The sequence below is a fragment of the Cavia porcellus genome, unplaced genomic scaffold (genome assembly GCF_034190915.1).
Source record: "Cavia porcellus strain 051 isolate PalLab524CR breed Dunkin Hartley unplaced genomic scaffold, mCavPor4.1 scaffold_18, whole genome shotgun sequence".
NCBI lineage: Eukaryota > Metazoa > Chordata > Mammalia > Rodentia > Caviidae > Cavia > Cavia porcellus.
Window position 1 is genome coordinate 47,407,351 of NW_026947501.1, and position 23,019 is coordinate 47,430,369.

At 45.7% G+C, this 23,019-nt stretch overlaps 1 long non-coding RNA gene across 5 annotated transcripts in view; it reads right to left on the minus strand.

The window, feature by feature from the left end:
* The window catches only part of LOC106028066 (uncharacterized), a 33,852-nt gene extending 16,577 nt beyond the window's left edge, over window positions 1-17,275 (minus strand). For 3 of the 5 annotated variants that reach the window (XR_010040745.1, XR_010040743.1, XR_010040744.1), the window contains exons 1-2: window positions 16,978-17,275; window positions 15,383-16,612 (exon numbers count right to left, since the gene is read on the minus strand). This is a non-coding gene — a long non-coding RNA (uncharacterized LOC106028066). The remainder of the gene's footprint in view (window positions 1-15,382; window positions 16,613-16,977) is intronic. The other 2 variants (XR_010040742.1, XR_001201686.3) reach the window with 2 other exon arrangements.
* Between the last annotated feature and the right edge of the window lie 5,744 nt (window positions 17,276-23,019).

Below are 23,019 nucleotides of genomic sequence, written 5' to 3' on the forward strand. Positions count from 1 at the left end.
GTGCCAGAGTCACGAGTCTGGTACTGTTCTCTATTCTAGAGTTGAAGAAACTAAGAACCTGGGTCCAGGTTCACACAGCTGGAAAACAGCAGGGCTTCGCCTCACACTCAGGATTCTCAGGCTTCTGACTCTGCTCTCCTGCACAATCCACCAAAAGAAAAACTTATGCATACTGTAGTCCCCACCCCTTATTTGAACCTCCATTTTCTGCCATTTCAGTTACCAATTGACATCCTGTGCCACTCTGAGCGGCATGATAAAAACTCACACTATCCAGTCATGCCTTAATCCAAATGTATCCACACGGTATACACTGCCTGCCCATTAATCACTCCACAGCTGTCTTGGGTATCAGACTGACTTAGCACAGTACTGCACTGCTTGAGTTACAGAATCCTCATTTTAATTAATAAATACTGCAAATCACAAAGGTAGTGAAACTGACCAAGGTTTTGGTATAATATTTTATTATCAGTTATTACTGTTGATCTCTCATCACCTAATTTTAAATTAAACTGTACCAGAGGTATAGGAAACAACAATATATTTAGCATTCGGTATCAACCATAGTCTTAGGTATTTACTGGGGAACTTGGAATGGACACCTCATTAGTAAACTGGGACTTGTGTATAAATGTGTATATATGTATATACATAGACATATATACACTAATCTGTGTATATGATATCATGATTACTGCAGATTGTAATTAGGATTTTTAAAAACTAGAGATTTTAGAAATTTCCCTTTTGTAAATGCTATGTATTTTTTAACTTATAAAATGACAGTTCAGAAATGATTTTAGTGCTATGCTCTGACAGTCTAAAATGTCTCTCAAGAAATGTATAAAAATTGTCTAAAAAATATTATTGCTAAGAAACAATAGAAGAGCTTAGTTTTTAATAGTAGATTCATTTCTCCTAAATAGAAGCTGAGAAGCCACCACAATAGCTAGATTAGAACCAGTTCTTTCTTACTCCACTAAAAATCAGAGATTTCTTTTCTCCTTTTCAAACTGACAAACATGCTCACTCAGACAGTGCACACAGAGTCCTGGAGTCCGGCTGGAAGGTAGGAGCCTGCCTCTGACCCCCTTCCCCATGACAAGTGTCTTCCTGGGCTGACTTCCTCTCCCTTTGCCTTTGGAGCAGGGAAACAGTTGTGTGTCTCTGGCCAGGTTTTAAACACACGTGATGGACAGCAATCGCTGGACCTTGCAGGTATCTGCCTGGGCATGGTATTAATTATGATTTGTAGGAAAACACATTTTCTTATCTTTGTCACTTGTACCCCTGAAATGCGCATGAACTGTGGTGTTCTACGTGTGTGTGTGTGTGTGTGTGTGTGTGTGTGTGTGTGTGTGTACATGTGTAAGAAGGTCATTTCTAGAAGGTGTGGCGCATGTCCAGGACAGCCTTCGCACTATACAGACGTTACAGCTCTCTGTTTGCCCAAGATGCCCGGAAGCCAGGATTTAGTGCTCTGTCTCATGTCCTTTCCTCTACTGTGTGTCTGACCCTCTTGTGTCACAACCAGGCCCTGGGATTCAGGCAGCTCTAGGGAACAGCAGGGCAGAGCTGGTGGGGACAGTGCACCTAAACACACACACGCCCACATGCATGCACGCACACAGCACCTCTGTTCTGCAGATGAGAAGGCGCAGCGTGGGAAGTTGCTGCCACCCAAGCTGGTGGAAGAATGCAAACCGAGGCTCTATTTTTAGCTCTTTCTGGGAGCAGCTTTCCTCCTCCCTGATTACCCTCAGCTCCTGACCAAGGCACACACTGTGCCGTCCAGGGAGCCAGCGGAAACTTGGGCATTCCTTTTGTCTACAAGGGCAAGCAGGATGTGGAGGATCATTTTCTCTCCTTTCCCTCAGACAGCGAAAAGGGAGGTAAAAATGGTGATACAGCACAGTGCCTCTGAGCCAGAAAGGCCTGGATTTGCAATCCTTTCTCTTGCAGTTATGTAGGGCAGCTTTAGTTTTCTCATCTGCAAAATAAGGATAACAGGAAGCGCCTCAAAACATTGTTGGGAGGATTAATTGGGAAGACACATGTCAAGTGTCTGGCGTGTAGCAAGCTCACCATAATGATAGCTGCTATCAGAGCCGTAATCATCAGAATTCCCTCTCCAGGATAATGGGAAGCATCCCGAGAAACCGTTCCCTCACTTAATGATCTGTTCTGTGTCTCAAAATGCAATGTTATTAAACTACATCATGTGATTAAAATAAAGAGTGGGCAGCACTGGGTACCCGAGTCAGTAAATACATGAAATTTTTTTTTTAAGTTTAAGAGTAGTGATTGTATTAAAGTCACCCAGATAAGTAGTTAGGAAGGGAGGCCAGGGACAAGAGAAACCCGTGCGAAAAGACAGCATTCATTTTTAAGTTAAGTCCAATTCAGCATGACGATGAGGAATAATAATTTTATGTTTTCTAAGTAGCTGCTATTTCTTGCGCCTCAAGCCTAAAAATTTTTTTTTCTATCCTGCTTCCTAAAAGGTGGGGGTGATAAATGAAGAAATGTTCATAGAAGGGGACAAAGAAATAGCCAAGTTTGGGAATAAATTACCCCCAGAGAGGCCAGTTCCTCACAGCCACAAACCCAGGGTCTGGCGCTCACAGGGGCTCTTTACTCCAGGGTGCATTCTCTGAGCCAGCTGGGACCCTGCGCAGTCTACACAGGCAGCAGCACTGACTGGAATTTTCCTCTTTCCAGACTACGCAGCAGAAGGAAGGTACAGAAGGACAGGGAGAGGGGAGAGGTGACGTCGGTGTGCCGCTACCATTTTTGTCTTACAAGTACCAGAAGAGAGATTTCTGCAGCTTGTTTGAAAAGCCAGAACTTTCAGCTCTCTGCCAGGGAGCAGAGCCCAGGCTGACAGGCTTGACATCCCCCCTCCTTCCCCGCACCCATCCTGGGTGGGAACCCTGGGGACGCTGGATGAGAGGAGACCCTGGCGCCTCAGATAATCGCACTTTCAATTTGCCCCGTGTTCCTTTCCCTAGGAAACAAAAGTAGGAACTGTAGCCGGCAGCGAGCAACTGTCTTGTTAGAAGCCTGCCTTGCTGGCTCAGCTGTGGCTCTGGCTGGAATCTGAGAGTGGCGTTTTTCAAAAGGCCCTTTGGCTTCTGAGCCTGTGGAGTTTCACTCTGGAAAGCAATAAAAACGAGAAAAAGTGAAAAGGGAGAAAAAGTGAAAATTACTTCTGACACCAAGGCTTCCTAGACCTCCGGAGACCATTTTCCATGCAAAGAACTTTTCATTTTCCTACCTGGCAATTTATGTGTAAGCGCTGAAACCCATTTTATAAAAGCAAAGGTATATATCAAAAATGAAACCATGCATCTGCGGAAGGTTAGACCCCCGAGGGATGGGGTGCTGTTCTCCCCACGGGCGTCCACGTCACCCGTGGGAAGGGGGCGATGTTCCAGCTGCCTACCCTGTTACCCGTCCCAGTCACAAATCTGGGCCAGTTTCCACAGAGGACAGTGTGGGTTTTTAAAACATCACAGCCGGTGGGGGACTTAGGATTTCTGTTGTTCTTAAAGGCACGTTCACTTGGGAAAGCACATTATCTGAAACTTTCCTGCTGAACAGGACTTAGAATGTGCTTTCCCAGGTTTAAAATAAGGAAGGCTCAGAATCAGCAGTGTCAGCCCTAGGAGGGCTGATTTTGTGAGGCAGAGAGCATTTTGCAAATACCACTGTGAAGCACAAAAAAATGCAGTCGGGATTCCACCCTCGGTAAAATCACAGTATTGTCAAAAACTGGTGATTGAAAAATATCACACCCAAGTGACTCTAATTGAGGTGTGTCAGGACTTCTCCACTGTTGTCATCAAATCTCTAACATGTTCCTTTAAGAGGGAAAAACACGCTCTCCTGTGCAAAGACAGGAGTGGGGAAATAGAGGAGGGAGAGATTTACTGTACATATTTACACAATTTAAGTAGTGAGTAATCCATCACACCGTGCTCAAGCCGAAGAGCATCCATCAAGCGCACTTAAACTCCTCATCTGGGCCTCGCTGGTGCTCTGCGCTTTCACTGTGTTTTTGATTTTTCACCTGCGACATCCACAGCAGCGAAAACCACAACCGAGGGATGTGGCTCTGGGTTTTTTTTTTTCTTTCAACTCTGACGTCAAAGCACATTATCATTTCTCACACTTAATTTTTTTCTTGGCTTTTGAATATTTATGCCTCAGAAAGAACACTCCTAACTTACTTCCTGCTCTCATCACCTGGGGGCATTGGTGTTCACCTATCTTGCTGATTCTTTTCTAAATCAGGGAAGAGGCCACTGTGGATATGCGTGCATATGTTTTTCTCTGCTAGGTTTGAATTTGCGGGGCAGTTGTTGGCTTTTACAGATCGAAGCCACCGCATCGAAGAAGCAAAGCAAGATTGGCACGCGAGACAGATTCGGCCAAGTGAGAGTGGGAGAACGGAACAGGCAGGGGCTGCTGAGAGCAAAGGCTGTGTGTGCACACGGGGTGTCTGGGGGCTCCACCCAGGGCTTGCTGAGCTAGGCGTGCACAAGTCGGGCTGCCCCGCGCCGCCGCTCCCTCCACCTCTCATTAATGCCTCTGCCGTGGGTTCTTTATGGGCGTCCATCAGGAGCGCACTCTAATAATAGTTTAATCCCACTACACCCAATTATGCAGCCCCCTTCTCCGGCGTCGGCTTCCCTGTCTCTTCTCCCTCTGAATTATGTCTAATAAAATAGAATGTGCTAACAAAGAAGATTAGAAAGACAACAAATCTCTCCCTTCCCAACATTCAACATTACAAACAGTAACTCTAATGCCACAAAAACAGCCGGCGAATGGGCTGAAGTGGATAATCATGCGTGTGTGCGTGTGAGTGTGCATGTGCAAGTGTGTGGGGATCAGCCCATCCTCCACACAGGCAGCGATATCCCTATACCTGATGTAGGCCAGTGCTGCCCGCTAGAGCAGGACATCAACACCCAATATTTTATTAAACAACCCATTTTAGAACTTAAATCATTAAGCTGCACCGCCATGTGGGACCTTCAGAGGGACTGTCTGAAAAATAATGGATTGTCTGCAAACTTTTATCTCCGCTATGTATTGCCTCCAGAGTTGTGCTCTTTAATTATTAAAACCTGGTATTAATGAAACATGCAACCCTGCAAAGAAAACTACTTTTATCATTGCCCAGGAAAGGCAAAAATTTAATATACTCCACACAGTGTGTACACATTACAAATGTATTCGTACCCATCCATCCACCTTCCACATAGCGGGCGGCCCCGGCCTCCCCCTCCTTTACAGCTGCTCAATCTGCAAGAATGTGCAGAAGTAATTTATCTGAAATGGCCACCATTGTTCTTGATTCTGATTTGATTCCAAAAAAGCCAAAGAATAGAAACCATTCTGAACATCTATTCCGTGCACCTGTTGTGCACATTATGATCCTCTGCGATTTCCATTTACGTCAGATCTCTTGACATGCCTTTCAGGCTCCGTGTTGCTTTGTTCAACAAAAATCCGAGATGCTAGAAGCCAGCGTTGCCCCTATTTTATTAACAAAATGGCAGTGGCAAATGCTATTGAGGGATGGCTCTCGATATAAAAGGGGCCTCGCCAACCAAACTCCTGGCCAGGGTGCGTTTGACTCACTTGAAGTCTATTTAAATAGCTCCAGGACTGCTCGGAAATGTAAGACACTGGTATCGCTGCTGATTCTGTTACTTGAGCAAAACGGCGGGACCTTGGCAGCTTCATATTTTTCTTCGTCACTTTGGTCCCAACATCCAGCGGCAGTTGAGGATCTGAATGGTTTTCTGCTGGACTGGATAAGTGAGCCGGTTTCTTTGTTGATCAATCTCAGAAGGCTTAAGATACCATATTTGGTATTTTTTTTTTTCTTTTCTTAGCTACAGTGCATCATCAGAATTTGCATCTCAATATTATGGCTTCAACAGACACTTCCAAATACGTCCTGAGCACATTGCCTGACCTTAGCCTCTTTGTATAACAACGTGGCAGTTCAGCAGAGGCTTACAGTGCCCAGCAAGGTGGGGACACACCCCGAGAGGAGACACCGACCTTGGTCTGGTACCAGCAGGCATAGAGATGGCAAGGTGCTCAGCTACCCCAGACTCCCTGGCTGCCTTTGTCACCAGTGTCCTCCCTGCTGAGAGAGATAACACACGTGCTCCTCACACGCAAAGGCACCCTTCCTTATGCCCAGTGACTGTGTGTCAAATGGTCTGACCCAGGGAATCCAAGCATGAGAAGGAACCTAAAGGAACTTAGAGGAACCCTGGCTCTGTGGGAACCTAGGGGTCAGCCCACCTTCGCTGTCCCTGCCAGGGGTCTTCCAGGCTCTGACTGAACCGCACTTGGGACGACCAAGTAACACAGCAGCGGTGCTCCTCACAAGCAGCCTTTTTGGGGGTTCCCCTCAGGCAAAGCTGGGCAGGATGCAGGAAAGGGACTGCCCCCTGCAGGCTTCCTGCTGTGAGGACCACAAGGTCACACAGATCTGTTGCTCTGCCAGCTCTGTCTTGAAACTCTTCACCTTGGGTATAAGGAACTCCACACTTTGGTCTTCTCTTGCATTACAATTTCTCAGCTGAGTCCCCCTCCGAAGTGAGTGCTGATGAAGTATCTTCTGAAGACATCTCATCACAGGTGTGTGTTGTCCTTGAGGTTATCTTTATTGTACTGATTTGCAGTGCCGTTTTAAGCGGTAGGTTGTCTAGTCTCATCTGTATCTCCTCCATTCTCTCTGTCCTTTCCTCACTCCCCTTTGGGTGGCCAAGTTGTGGTCTATGACCTTCAGCATGTCTCTGCTTCCGTCCTACTTGTGAGTCAGAAGGGCAGAGATATAGCTTAAGGTCAACAGTGTAAGTCTACCAGTGCAAGGAGTCTGAACGTGTGGGTTGAATGCAGGTTCACGTTTCTGTCTTTGGGACCTTGGAAATGCCACTTTTCCTGGGAGTTCCTCTGTCTTTCTCTGTGAACTGAGGTCACTGGTGACCGTATCCAGCAGAGTTGGAAAGAGCATCCTGGAAAGCAGGGTTGTGCAGGGCTCTTCGGACCTCCCAGGGAAGCATCCGGGGGCAGCCTGGAGCTGTGCCTGCACCAGCCCACCTGGCCTGTGAGGCTACAGAGGCGGTCGTGGAGCCCGCCAGGTGGAGATGCCCACTCTGCGCTCCCACCTGCCCCGCTCGGCAGGTCTTCTGCACTGCTTCACAGTTCTCTGGGAGAGGTGCTGTGTCCGTGAGGAAAAGCAAAGCCACTAGGACCCTGCGAGGATGGAGCTGCAGCATGCAGCTAGGAGGGATTCAGCAGGACAGCCAGACTCCAGGGTGCTGGCTGCAACTTACACACTGCCCAGAAAGACAGAATCCACTCTGCTGGGCAGCGAGACAGACATGCTAGACATTTCCCACCTCTGTTCCCTCAGAGAAAATCGGATTTTGTAGGACGTGAATATTCCACTCCCGTTTGAAAGCCCACTGCTGCAAGCACATGGTGCTGGCGTCTAAAGATCTGTTATCATGACTGAGTTTATGATTAAATCTGAGTTTTATTGATACAGGACTTGAATTCTACTTTTCTTCTACCAGTTGGTTAATAAAACTGAGTTATAACAAAATGAATTTGTCTTTTGGTAATAAAAATCTAGTATTTCTGAAATGATCAAATAAAATGCCATATATGAAAGTGCTTTGAAATTATGTTTACATATAAAGTATTATCATTTTAGGAGTACATTGCAATGTTCAAGTTTGGGGGGAAAAGTATCCCTTTAAGTTGAACATATGAAGTGAAAATTTGGAAATTTTAATAGTGGCTATGACTGATTTTCATGGTAAATTTGAGTAACTTTGAAAATTTTTCAGAAGGTTGCTTTTCTTCTACAGAAATTTTCTGGTTTTGATTTCGCATGAGTGCTGCCCACATTCTGTATTTTGACGTTAAGGCCTCAGGTAGGGACTGTGGGGTTTATAAGAATATGAGCAAGGGCTTATTCTGGGGACACCAAAATCACGACGAAGTGCAGCCACTTTCAAGAAAGCCCACCTCTCATTCAAGACACTAATTCGTCAGCAAGCAGCCTCTCTTGCCAGTTTGGCCAATAACAGAAGTGGAGGTGCTCTCTGTTCATGCCCCAGTTTGGTCTCTGTTTTTGGCTTAGCCTCTGGAAACTGTTGCAGGCCTGAGTGGGCTCCTGCTATGGTCAGGGCAGCTCTCTGGGTGCTGGAGACCACCTCATCTCAGCGTGCTTCACTGACTGCAAAGCATGAGTGCTCATCCATGCTGGCCACCTTAACACATCCTCCTGGGACTCTGGCTGCAGCAGCAATCTAAGTGACGGATCTCACCTAAGTGCCTGACTGCTGAAACCCACATTCCCCCGAATGCAACTGCAACTTTCTGAAGGTTTTCCCCCATAAAGAAAAACATAGGTTAATTGTTTCCCTAGAAAATACTCACTTCATATATGAGGTCAGGAGTGGGAGTGAGATACTTTAGTCGATCAACTTAGACTGCAAAACAGTTGTAGTCAAGAAAAAATATAAACTGATAAAAACAGAATGAATTCATCTCAGGGAAGAGTTGAGCAGGGGGAGGCACTCGCGGAACTGGCTCTGAGGGCACAGTCTTGTCTCTTAGCTTTCCTCCTTCATGGACTTATGCTCAGGAGATGGTTGGGAACCCTGCATCTGGTCCTCTCCTCCTGCTCTGAGTTTCTGTCTCTGTGGGCCCAGGATTGCGGGTCTCACCTGGGCTGCTAGAAGGGTGAAGCACAGAGATGAGGGCAGAGGGAGCCCCTGGCCCCTCCTGGTGGAGGAAGCTGGGTGATCAGAACACGAGTGCTGGCCCTTCCTGGGCCCTGGGCCTCTCTGTGCTGCTCCAGATGGCAGAGGATGTGCCCACTGGACACCTACCATTCATCCCCTAAGGGCTCTGTTTCCTGCTGTCCCCCTGGCCTGGTAGGTCCTGTCTAGGGATGTCTTGTCCCATTTCCCGTTGGGAATTTATACTGAATAGAGGACTTGGCTTGTGTTTTTGGCTACTGGGAAGCCCAAAGCTTGGTGCTGGTCAGGGCCCTGTGCTGCCTCTGCTCAGGGTCAGAAGTGGAAGAGGTGAGAAAATGGATGTGGAAGACACAATGTGGGGTTCCCTTGCTTTGCAAGGGTGGCAGCAAACCCAGTCCCTCCCAATGGCCCGCTCTGTTCTTAAAGGGTCACTTTCCAGTGGCCCAAGTGGCAACTGAATTTCACTATGAGTTTTAACAGAGACCAACCACGTCCAGCCACAGCAAGGTGCATGTTAGCTCTTGTTGTACTTTCTAGCTCAAGTGAGCTTGGATATATTTATTTCACCTGGAATGGGAAAATATTCTAAAATTCAGATTAGTGTCACGTGGATCTAATAGTCTTCCTTATTTTATTTTGACTCAGAAAGCCCCTATCAAAGAACACAAAATAGTATGCTATTAAAATAAGCAGATATAGTAACCACATCTGCTCTCACATATCAATTTCCAGGTATGTTCCTATTTCAGTAAAAGATCCCTTTCTGAAATTGACTCCCAGGTGCCAGGATGGGCTTAAGGAGACAAAGGGAAATGTCACTCTCATGCAGCCATGCACATCTACTTTCCCTGGCCCGCGGAACACGGCAAGGTGCTTACCAACTGCGAGTGATACCTGTTCTCTTTCCGTATCTAATTCACTTTTTCATTGCTTATTCCTCCCATCTGCTCTTCTTTTAGGAATGAGAGACCATATATACCCCCGAGTGCCTCGATGGCCATGTGATTAAAATGTCACCTGCCTGGTTGCTCTAATTTTTACTTTACCAGAAAACAGAATGGTGCCTAGCACAAGATACTGGTTTGCATCCGTCTCCAAGATGTCAGGTTCCCCAGTAGAAGACACACATCTTGGAAAGTTGTCTGTGGCCCACAGAACTGCCTCTTTGTGGTTTCTGTCACAGCATTCAGAAGGCTGTTCCAGGTGAAAAGCAGAAAAAGTGTTGTAAAATTATCACCCTGGGGGCTGAGCAGAGGACTCCCCCTTCTCCAGGGTGAGTAGCAGCTCCAGCCCATAAAGGCAGCCAAGGTGAACTGGCTCATTCAACACAATGGGGCAGATCGCACACCACAGGGTGCTCTTGCCCTACTCTGTCCACTCCAGTTTTAAACATCTAAGCCCTGGGAGCCCCTCCACCTCCCCTGTAAGATTGCCCCACAGTCTAATAGACCTCAGCATTAAGGAGATTTCAACTCGTAATTGGTAATCAACCTCAATTTCCCTCTTCTTAATTTCATGCCATTACTCCAAACCCTACTCCCTGTTCCACCTCAGTCCTCACCCTCATTAGTGTGCACACGCTCCACACATGGACTCAGAGCTGGCGGAGAAAGGAAAAAGCACTCTCGGTCATCACTGAGCCAGACCCCAGACCATGAGTTATTGCTCTGAAATACAAGTTGGTTCCTACATACTCTATTTTCCCCTAGCGTTCTTCTTGAATGTTAAGAGACTCCAGTATTTTTAACAAGAAAAAATGAAAGAAGGAAGAAGGAGAGGTCTCTAAATGGAGAACACAGCAGTCTATAATGGACTAAGAGGAATAAATGCATTCTTAATGTGGGTGGGTGGTAATGGGATAGCTGGATTCACCTTCTTTTGCCCTTTAAGACAGGCGTGAAGCAAAACTTTGAAACAATTGGAAGAAATCTTTCTCCCCCAGAGTAGTCTATTTTATACTTATTCTTCTTCTAGGTCTGATTATATATATATATTATATATATATATATATATATATATATATATATATATATATTCTGAGACCCTGCATCATACTGCATGTTGTATATATGGTGACACAAATACATGCAGAACTAGTAACAATTCCTGTCATTGCATGTTCTATCACAGTGGCCTTCCAGGTGAAGAGCCAGTCTTACTTCATGTTTCATTTATGACATTATTCATTTTCATGCCTAAATCACTTCACTGATTCGTTTTAATGGCAAGCTCAAAAGACCATAATTCACTAGCAAACTTTCAGAGTAATAAATTTTAAAAATTTGAGATTTCCATGAGTTTTCTTCAGTGTGGTAAAACTCAGTCCCTGGTCTCTGTTTAAGAAATAATTAGATTCCTCTTGTGTCTTGCTGTGGTTCGTGTCTGGGTGTCTCCCCAACTCTCTGGTGGCCATAGGAGGAGATTCTAGAGTTTGTGGCTGAGTCACGGTCCAGTGCTGGGATCATTGGGTAAGCAGGACACCCAATGTGGGTGTGGCCCACATTCAGTATATGGGGACACACTCTTCCCTTTTGCTCTTTTTTGTTCTTATCATCTTTGGTACCTTCTGCCATGATGAACAGCTGTCCCTATGCCATGCGACTGCATCTCGGAACCTGCTGAGTACGGGCTTAAACCTCCAAAAACTGTAAGCTAAATAAATTGTTTCTTCCTTAATTTTGAGTGTCAGGCATTTTGTCCCAGCAGTGACAGAAAAGTAACCAAGTCATTTCTTGAGTCTTCTAATCGTGGTTTGCTCTGTCTTTATCCTTCTAGGCTGTTGTCCCTCTCAGCTCTCTGAGCTGTTGTCTGAAATGTTTGTTTCCTGTTTACTTTCCACTGGACACTCATACTGTTACACACAGTATAAACAGAAGGGGCATCACAGAACTGTGGAAAATTCTCCCATAGACAGTAGCTTGGAGCCCTTAGTTCAAGTATAACATTATATCATGTTGCTGCAAACTGGTGGCATATCTAATGACATTTCTCCACCTTTCCATAAAATTTCAGATGAAATCCTGAACATTTACAGCAATTACTAAACTTAGTCCCATGATTTCTGTAGATGAACATAAGGGCGAGATTTTGAGAAGAATACCATCTCTCTTACCTCTGGGTGCAACCCAGTGGGATGTCTTGAATGCTGCATTGATTTCTGAGAATTTTTTGTTCACATACATTTTGGTAGCATGCACAACTATTCTAAGTTCAAAACAACAAAAAGAAATTCCATCAAACTTAAGCAGAAGGGAAGGAGCTGGCTAAGATAACACAATCCCATTTCAAGGAACTCAACATGAGTCGGCCAACCAGCTCTTAGGAAGGAGAAGAAAATCAGCTTCCAGCTTTCTAGAAAGAAGTCACATCCCAGTGGCACATTTGATTTCAACTGCTCTGAGCAAAGCAGCTTCCCTGTTTTCATTCTGAATTCCTGGGAGAGAGTGACTGACTCTCGTTGGGCCTCTGTTGAGCCTGATCCATGAATTGGTCTAGGACTGCAGGTGCTGGACATTGGTAGGAGAACCAGGGCCCTTGCCTCTGTGTGAAGTATCCTTTCAGAGATAGTGGCCTTGTGAGAAATTAACATTCCAGAGCTGTTTGGCGCTCTGGAATTAAAGTTGTATTGCAGGCAGGTATTGAAGAAGAGTAGCTTGGTTTGTGCAATCAGTTCTGAGCCAACATTCCTTCCCCCACTTTTCCAAGGTTGGTATATGAAGTGTCTAATGCTTCCGTGGGTCATGAAGGATTGATGTTCATGTGACAGCTTAGGATCTTTCAAGTGTAGCTGGGCTGTGAAATTTCAGTTACAATCCAACCTGTATATAAAATGAAAATATAATTTATTTTCCTTTCTTATCTGGGCTTCTTCCTGAAGTCTTAGTCAGTAATGAGCAAGGAGAGGGGAGAGAAATTAATTAAATGTCCAATCAAGTTTAGAGCTGTCAAGCTTGATCATTTAAGCCGTCCTTCTTGGTTGATGCTCATTCTTCCATTTTGAGAACATGCCCAGTCTCTATGTTTTCTTCTCCACCCTTTTCTCCCTCTAAGATGATTCCTGGAGACAGGCAAGTGCAACCTATGAGTTGCAGTAGCCTCGGGAGTAAGTTGCAACCCTCAGGTTCACAGGGAGGAACTCTGCATTAGCCTTGGACCTTCTGGCTGCCCTGTCCACTCTCTCTCAGGTATGGCAGGGTGCCTGTGTTCCTTGCAGCAGGCTGCATTAGAGAAGCTCCTCAGCCTTCATCTGGGCTGCATGACCTGGAAACAACCTGCAGCTCTTCCTAGGACACAGCCTCTGCCCATTTCTCCCCATCAGGAGAACCTCAAGTTTCCTCCTTAAGCTCAGTTGGCTCACTGGACAGCTGTTCATTTTTGGTCGATGGGTCAGCACCACCTTACCTAGGACAGCAGTACCTACACCTTACATAACCAAGAGAAGCCAGTGAAGCCCAGTCCTGAGCCTCTCCCTCTGCCAAACCCCGTGACAAGCACAGTGACCATTTTGATGGAGGCCTTATAAGGCCAGTTGAGGTAATTCCACAATCACTGGAGGCTACCATGGTGGGTGAGTGCCATGTGTCTCGAGGGCTGTCCAACCTGAACTTTAAAATTGGCAGGACACGTCCAAGGGTAAAACACTGAGGTCTAAGTTCACTTCCAAGCTGAGTGAAGACTCAGGTTAGACTACACAGACTTTTTGACCTACAGAAGTCTGCTCGCCAACAGCAAATCTGGGTTTGAAATCACTTGGGGACTCATCTTACCTGAATCTGGGGTTTTTCTGAGGCTGCCTAAATGCAAACAGAAGATCTAAGTGTCTGCAGCTCCCGTGGTAGTTTCTGGGTAGAGTTTTTGTCATTCTCACACATATCCACACAAAAGGGGAGTTTTTCAGGCTAAAGCGGGCATGGCAAATGATCTTTCTATCAAATCCAACCATGAAGGCAGTGTAAGCAATTTTATTGCAAGTCCAGTGAGATGTTTGACAGACAGCTCCATAGACTTTTTTTCGGGGGTCCCTACTCCAGCTCAGGGCCTGCATTCTAATTAGCCTCCTCTTGTTTCTGGTCTTTATCTCACCTACAGAAATTTAAAAAACAAAAAACAAAACATCAAACTTTCCAAATTACCCTGGTCAGGTTTTTCAAAACACTTATTTCTTGTTAGCTTCCATACAGCAGATGCTTTCTGGGTAACCAGAAAGTAGCTGCAGAGCGCAGGTCAGCCGAACCCCTTTTTCAATTTCACACTGGCATTTTCAGAGAGTTAAGACTCTCTTCCTCCTGTGCCTCCTCGCTGGTCAGAGCTCACCTTTGTGGGACTCATGGATCCTTGAGATTTGGAGTCCTGTGTGTAAGTTATCTCCTCGGGAAGATGCTCAAAGGATTTTGAGGCTCCTGAGCCTGGCTGCTCTCTGTGGCCCCAGGTAGGGGTGGGTCTGTCCTTTCAAACCCCTTTCCTTCCCTCATCAATGACCACCCGGTGGTGTATACTTGGCTCTCTGGTGAGCAGGGGCCTCTGGGTCATGCTTAGCCCACACCTTCTGTTCCTCGTTTGTCCCATCATCAAAGAACTCACTATCACTAGAAGCCAGAGTGCAGAAGGTGCAAAGGAAGAGAAAATTTTGTTACTGGCTGGAATTTAGATTCAACCTCACAGTTGTTTCCCTTGTATTCACAGAGACCCAGCTAAGGCAACATCTGCACATCAGTGGTTCTCATGCCAAGCACTGCCCGGAAGGTCATCAGGTCTGCGTTTCTCTCCATGGCCCTGCTCAGGGCCCGCGGACCCACAGAGCAGTTGGCTTTCCAGAGCGCGGGCTGGACCTCGTGGAACAACGCACACCAGGAGCCCTGCGTGTTGTGTCTTGTGCCCAGGCACTGTCCCTCTACATCCGGGTCCTTCTCCCCACACCTCCTTGTGGGCTCAGTCGCACTGTAATGATCATCCACTGTGGACCTGCCAGTTCACGACAATGTCGGGCTGCTTAGCGGCAGCCTTTGGAAGACATTGCATGTATGCATCGCTGTGGTTTAGAAAAATCCTGAACCACAGTGCGGAGTTTGCTTCTCAAATGTGTTTATTAAATTTTGTCCTCAAGATAAGCTTTGCAAGTTTTTGCCATAGCGTCATTGGTTCAGCCTCTCTCTCTCTCTCTCTCTCTCTCTCTCTCTCTCTCATTGCATATATATCTATACTTATGTATATATTTTGTCTCTGTATATTACATGTACATATATTCATATAGATATACATACTTGAAATGTAAGCGTATTTGCTGTCTATTTTTATAGACTAATACTCCTTGAATACCTTGTGTTTGCATTCTAATTTTCAAAAACATGTATTTTATTCTTGCCAAATAGCAATACTTTTTAAAACACTTATAGAACAGATTTTACTTCTTAAAATAGTCAGTCAGTTATCAAAAGAGGCCACATTTATAAAAAGTGACCCCTACAAGCACACTTACAAACAGGACGGAAAGCAAATGTGCACCTTTGGTTATCAGAAACCAGCTATGAAATGACTGTGTGGCCTTCACTGCCAGGCCAGAGAAAGAGACTCACCATTGAGCAGTATTAGAAGTTGCACCTGTGCTGGCTGACCAAACTCTCCAGCCAGGTCCAGCTTGGCTTCTTCCTCTCCCTCCTCCTCCCTGCGTCTCCACTGAAGGTCATTACATGTTGTATTCACACTGTGTTTCTTCCACATCTTTAACTTTCATTTTGTTTCTTGATTTTTTTTTTTTTTTTTTTTAGGCCTGGTAAGTAGAGAGGCTATCAGCAAGTTGCCTAAGCTTTTGATGATCCCCCACCCCTAAGGCTCCTGGCTATATAGTTTCCTAGAGATTTTATGGGAAGAGCATAATGTATTACAATGGGGAAGAGCTCACCACTGAGTTACAGCAGTGGCAGGAATCACTCTTGGGAGCCTCTCACCCCCAAATACTGGGATGGCTCTGGTAGTCTGGATTTTAAAAAGTTTGCTTCTGACCCAGTATGAAGCTGTGTACCATGACTTACTTTTTGTTTGCTTAGGGGCCGGGGACCAAGTCCCTGGGAAGCTAATTAGTATTTTTGTCTGTTAATGTAGATCCCGGGTGGAATTACTTATGCAGAACTCCTGAGCCAGAGTGAAGTTACTCCCTGCTCCCCTCTTAGGCAATTTATCTTTCATTTACTCCATCTCCATCTTTACCAGGTTGCTGTCACCTAATTTAGATTAATGATATGCCAGTATGTAAGACAGGGAAGAATGCACCTTTCCCTATGGCACCTGACGGATTGGTCAAGGGCAGGGACAGTCGAAGGGGAAATTTGGGCTTGGCAAATAAATTCCCACACCTGTCTGTCCCCTGGCGTCCACCACCTTATCTGCAGTGTCTTCTGAGAGCAGCATGGCTGGTGGCCCCTTCTCCAGCCACAAGAGACAAGTATGTGAAGAGAGTCTGGCACAGCGGCCTCTCCTGACTCCCAGGGAAGGTCACTGTTTACAAGAAGCCATCTTCTACAGCAGTTCAGCAAACACCACAGTGCATTTTATAAACACAGAGCCAAGCAATCCAGTCCCAGGGAAGAGTCTTTATGTCCTATTTTCCCTCCTTCTCTAAAATGGGCGATTGCTTTCCTGCCAAAGCAGCTCACAAGGGCCATGAAAGCTAAAGTCCTTCAAAGCTGTTCAATGCATCTTCAAATTCACAATAAAATTCAGCACGACAAATCTTCCAGTAAAATCTCCGGAGCATCAGAGCAGTACTTATTCAATTTTCTTTCAGTCAGTATTTTAGTATTCAACACCTGGAGAAACATGGGAAGCCAAGGTGGGTGAGGAAAACAACACAACACAAAAACCAAAATAGAAAGAAAGAAAGAAAGAAAGAAAGAAAGAAAGAAAGAAAGAAAGAAAGAAAGAAAGAAAAAATCCAGCAACAACAAAGACAGGGAAAATGCAAACAGCCAGGCAAGCTATTAAGCATATGCCACAGTAAACAATCGGTGTGGGCTTGCTATGGCTGTGCCCTGCAGGTAGAAGGTGCAGGGCAAGCAGGCTAGGAGGGAGAGCAAATGGAAGAGAAAGAAGAAGGAAGTGGAGGGCTGAGCCCGGAGCAGGGCTGCCAGGGAGGAGCCTCAAGACAGTACCAGCCATGCAAAACAGGACATACCTTTCTGGCTTGCTGCTTCTGTCGGCTGAGACAAAGCAGTCCCATTCGCAGCGGGAGGCCAAATCAAAATGAAATTTTATTTAGTCTGCACTGTCCCCAGATTGGGTTTCAGAACGACTGCTTTAGGAGATAGCATGGATGTGGCGGACGCATGCTTTGCATATGAAACTGCAGTAGGAACAGAAATCTACATAATCAAAAAAATCTGTGCTCTGTGTGACAAAAACCCTGGGCTCCACTGCTGCTGCGGCTGTGCGGGTACCAGGCAGGCCCTTCCAGGTGGAATATATATATTTTAAAAATATTCCCTAAACAATATGATCGACTAATCCTAAAAAATAACCGGTAATACCGTAGTTTATGAAAACATATAGTTTCCTGGTTATAGTGCTGCCATGCTGGAGTAATTGTGATGTGTGTTTATTTATTTATAAGTGCATCAGAAATTTGTATGAGAAAACAAATTGAATTGTAGAACATGTGCAGGTTATTTTTTGGTGAGGTGGAGGGCAGGGGAGAGTTGTAATAATTGTTAGACCTCTGAGTTTTGAAAAACTAAAAAACAAGTTTTAGGCAACAATGAAATAAACACTAAAAGCCTCTTGGACTTTTCTTCAGGAAGATACTTCATTTGTGTTTAGAGCCTTTGTTATTACGGGTATGCGTTTGTGATGCACAATAACTGCGTGGGGGAGTTAGGGGGAGCAGACACACTCACACATGGCATCCTGGTCACTTTTCCTCCCCTCCTCTCCCTCCCCCAGCTCCTCTTCCATCTCCACAAACTCTTGCTTCTTGGCACATCTTGCTTTTATTTTGCTTTTCAAATTATTTCTATTTTGGCTTTCTCCTATAAAAGAAATCACTTAAAAATAAAGATACAGTTTTTCGGAATGCTTTTTAGAATTGGAAATTTTATTTTTAAATTTAAGAAAAGAGACTGGATATAGAATGCATGTCATGGAATCCAAATGCATGCGTGTGTGTGTACATATATGTATACACACACACATACATGCATGCATGCTTGTACTACACGCTGGCCATGTTTTAGCCTGGGGTCACCCCCTGCCCTTGCCAGGGGGTGGTGAAACAACAGGCAGGGTAGAGCTTGTAGGTAAACAAGCACTATTTCTCAAAACCAAATGCATCCTGGTTTTGACTAGACCGTGTCTTTGAGGTTGAATGCTGCCAATTATTTTCTTTAGAGAGGAAATAAAAATTAAAAGAAAACCTAACTTGTATAAAATGAAAGCAATAAATTAAAAAAAAATCAAGGCAAGGCAGGCCTGCCACTGCACAGTGCTGTGCGGCGTGGACAATCCTTGCCCTGCTTCTGGGTTCCCAGGAGGACAGGAATACCTGCCCACATTGCATCTGAGGGAGTCGACCCCATGCCACCCTGCAGAGCAGCAGTGAAACTTTCCTCCAACAATGAGACAAAAAGCACTCGCAGGACGAAACCACTCTGGTCCACACCCCTCGGAGAAACAGTCAAGATGGATTCTGTAATTCTGGCTTGGACATCATGTTCTTAGAAAAGCATTTTCCTGTTGCAGTTGGGACTGGAACCGGTCTGGCATCACAGTGGCAAATGTAAAGGTCTCTTTAAATGGATAATGTTGCATTAGGTACCTCGGCATCCTGTTCATCTGTGCACGCCATCAGCATAATTATAGCCTAAAATCCAAGAAGAGCAAATGGAGTTTGTTTCCTTTCTGCCCCAGAACCACTGCATCAGGTCTGCTCTAATAAGGGCACCGTGCAGGCTGCTCGGCTGCTCTCAGGCAGGACCCTCTTCTGCTTGGCCTTTCGTTTGCAATTATCCAGATTATCATTAAGTAGGAGTTCTGCCTGCATGGTATCTTTCTGGTGACGGAACACCCCTTTTCTGCAGAACGAGAAGGTATGCCTCCTTAACAGGCTCTCTCTCCCCCAAATTCAGCGCACCTGGTATCCACTTTCTACCTAATAAGCATCCGTGAATATGCAAATGCTGGGTGTCTCAGTAACCTCATTAATTTATTCCTCAGGCAATCATAGGATGTGAGCAGGCCTGTGGCATGGTGGTACTGGCACAGGCGCTGGCCGGGCTGCGAGCCTCCGCCGAAAGCTCAGCTGCATATTGAAACACTTTCCTCTTCCTCGGGTCCTATGGCCCTCGCACACAGACAAAGACTCTCACCTTCTCTACTCCCTGACAGCCGACAGCTGAAAGCCGAAGGAAAAGAAATAAAGAAATACAAATGCCCAGGGTTAATAATAAACATCCTCCCTCCGCTGCCAGAGACAAGCCAGAGGTGATTCATGGTTTGAACAAAATTTCTGTGGCAAAACAGTCTCCAAACTGCACGAGGGGTGGCATCTCGTTATTTATGGGGGGTTGGGTGTGGGGCCAGAGCGGGGGCGATTGGCTTTCCATACTGCAATGCAGTTGAATAATCTTTCGCTTTGCCCACATTAAAAGCCCTGAATAATGTTTATAAAATGTTAGGGAATCCCGGTAGGTTTCCTATTTAACAAGCCATGTATGACAAATCACAGTGTAATGTACTACGTTCTTAATCTTTAATTAGAATGTGAATATCTGCTAGACAACGCAGTTAACTTTGACACGTTAAATCTTCTGGTTAAAGTGCCTTACAGGAAGAGCAAAGATGAAACACTGGCAATCTCCCCTTCTCTCCATTCACCCAGACAGTTGGGGAAGATGATAACATCTTGTAATACCTGCTCTGTAGTAATTAATCGCTGTGGTATTTAGGACCATTCAAGTAGACAAATATGACAGAGACAGGGACAATTAGAAACCTTGTTCAAGCTACATTAACTTTTCCAGCTATTACAACGCAGCCGCTCAAGTTTGCTTGTAAAAGCTGTGGAGGGATTGCTATGCATTAGCCGTGCGATTATTAATGAAAGAAAAGGAGAATTGTGTTTATTGTAGTTTGAAAATTGCAAATAAATTTCAATTATCTGCTGTGTCGTTTTGTGAAACACGCACTCTGGAAATGCCTTTGTGCTCCACATCACGAGCTACTTACAGCAAACGAACATCAGAAACCTTCAGGGAGATCGAAAGTCAATATTTTTGTTGAACTGGACTTTTTTTTTAGGAAGTGAAATTGGAGATGGGCAAAACCACCTGAATGGGCTACTCAGGTAGCAGCCCGTGCGAAATGCTGGCAGGTAACCAGGGGCCAGGTACGGGCAGGCCCTGGGTCAGGGTCAGTGGGAACAGTAGGGCAATCGAACCATGCTGTTACAGGAAGCAGAGGAGCTCGCTGCCCTGGCTTCGGGAGCACCCTCCAGACAATCATAAAAAAATCAATTGTGGTAAATAAAGAAGGTCTGCCATCTCTACTCCTGGTAACAAAGCGGACTGGAGGAGGGGGAAGAAGCCAGGGGATGTCCTAGCCAGTGCTTCAGGTGACCCAGAGCTGGGTTTCCGGCCATGGGTCAGGGCTGTGCCTTGTGGGAGGATGACTGCCAATCACTCTGAATGGCAAACTTGATCCTGAAGCACAGGCATATATATAGGAGCAGGAAGAAGCACTCGCTCCTCGGCTGCCTTGTGGGAAAGATTTGTTTCTCAAAATGTGCACACACACACATCAGTACCAAACCTGCCCTTGATGTCTCCCCAAAACCCCACCCACAGGCACTTTCCAAGGGGCTGTGGGTCCCCAGGCCCAGAAGATGTCTAGCATCAAACTTCCTGGCTGGCGGGCCTGCCAGCTCCCCCAAGCCTAGCCCATGCCACCCCCTCCCAAACAGCACATCACCCCGAGTTACTGCTCCTCAAACACTGAGCAGGGAAAAAAATAATAACCATCATTCCGGTGCGGCCTGGAGCCGCGGACCTGATCCAATTGTCTCCTGTAAATCAAAGAAAGGCCAGCTTAGCATGGCACAAATCTGCATCCCCACCCCGGAATCTGTTGTCACACACACACACAAGCCCTGCTCAGTGCCGGGGAACAATCCCCTCTCAGCAGAGCTGCGATGATGTCAGCCTTCTGATTACAAACTGCTTATTTATGCTTCAACAGCTGCCAAGAGCAGCGAATAAGTGGCTAAAAGAGTGTCTAGACCAGGCTTTCAGGCCCCTATTGTCTGGGGGTTGTTACCTGGTTGACAGCGATGGGTCCAGCTGCCCGGCGTGAAAGGGAGCGGGGTTGGCGAGCGGGTGATTGACAGCAGGGCCTCCGGGTCAGCCCCACAGCCCCCAGGCTTTCTGCCCCCTGCTCCAAAGGGAAAGGCCCTGCCCAGCCTGGAGGTTGGAGGTGAAAGGAAATGTTGGAGGCTAATGAAAAAAATCTTTTGGCCAAATTTGCGATCATGAACACTTACTCCCGGGAATCAAAGCTGGGCCAAGTGACCATAAAGTAGCCAGAAATGGGCACCTGGGGCCAAGTGGGGAGCTGTTTGTGCTGGGCCAGCAGGCCTGCAAGTGGGCCGAGAGGATGGACGGATGGGCACACAGGACTTCCCTTGCGTTGCGTCGTTCTCTATTCCCAATTTGGTGTCCAAGCAGCTAGGGAACCTCCAGCCAGTGCCTGTGTGGCCACTTTTGAAACTCCTCATCCTATGGGTCCACAAGAGCCCAGGAACCTTTCCTTCTAGGGTTTTCCATGGGAGCGGATGGAATAAGAAACACTCCAACATTTGGGGAGAATAAGGAGCTTTGCAAGCTGACGTAAATGTCTAATTAGAATTTTCCACCACCAGCACTTGCAACCTTTGAATGTCCCTGCCCCATTTGTTTGCAGCCCCCTCCGCCCCCGCCCCCATCTCCATTTGAACACTTTTGGGGGAGGTTTGAATGTTCCAAATCGTAGCTCACAATTCCCAGCCGTTGATTGACAGCAGACATTCTGTGGCTTCAATCCTGCTCCGCCCCCTCCCCTATTTTATAGTTTGGGGTTCTTGGGAAGAAATCAAAGCTGCTAACTATCGCTCACTGAGCACAGTAATAATCACAAAATAACTTCCTCCATGCACTGTCCCCAGTCACCCTGCTCGGACCCTTTGCCCTTTCTCATGGGCTGAACATTATTCTTTGGAGACCCCGTTCTTAGAAGGATAATTTAAAAAGTACAGCTCTGAAGCAGAGGCGAGGTAGCACTACTATCCAAGCCCCCATATTCTCTCATTTTTGACAATTTTGCCCCCAAAAGCTAAAATTATCCAAATGGTGGCTGTGACCTAGTGGACCAGGGAAAAACATAAACCTGATCACTGGATGACTCTGGCCTTAAGAAACAGCTGTGTTCAAAAAGAGTGACAATGGAGACAGGAGGAAGCTTCCTACCAGGGGGAGAATAACATCACCACGAGGGCTGTGAGACACACCTGAGGAATCAGAGCCTGATGTGTGTATACAGTTGGCTTTCTCCATAATATCTGCTTCAGACTCTGTAACGAAAATGAAATCACGTTAAATTAACTGTAAAAAATAAGTTGATTTAATTAAGCACAGAAAGACTTAATAGATATAATAAAATGTTAAAAAGTCAAATGATGTGCAGTTACATTTCAGTTAACACCGCTCCACAAATGTACTGAATTTATTCCTTCCAATAATGATGTGTTTTGAACATTTAATTAGATAAATAATGTCTAATCACTTCAGTAAATCCGAACTGGAAGTCTCCTGAGTCATTGAGGTGACTCGTGACTGCTCGTCTACCTTGGAAGGAGAGGTGAAGCCTTGATCTTCAGCCCCTTTTCAGGAGACGAGCAGGGACCAAGGTAAAGCCTGCCCTGCAAGCCTCATTAAAATTCGGGGTTTACCAAGCAAACTATTATTTACAGTAAGAGGAGCGTGATTCGGCATAGACTTCTACTTGTTTGCTTTTTTTAAGCATCAGAAACTATAAGCAGCTGATAAGAAAAGGTATTGAGTGTTAGGTGTCCTATAATTCATCATAATACTGTTTCTTTTAATAACTACTTTGCTCAAGTGATTGGCATGATTACAAGAAAATTACTTCAAATTATTCATCTCTTATCTTTCCTCTAAGATGTCCTAAGTTGGAG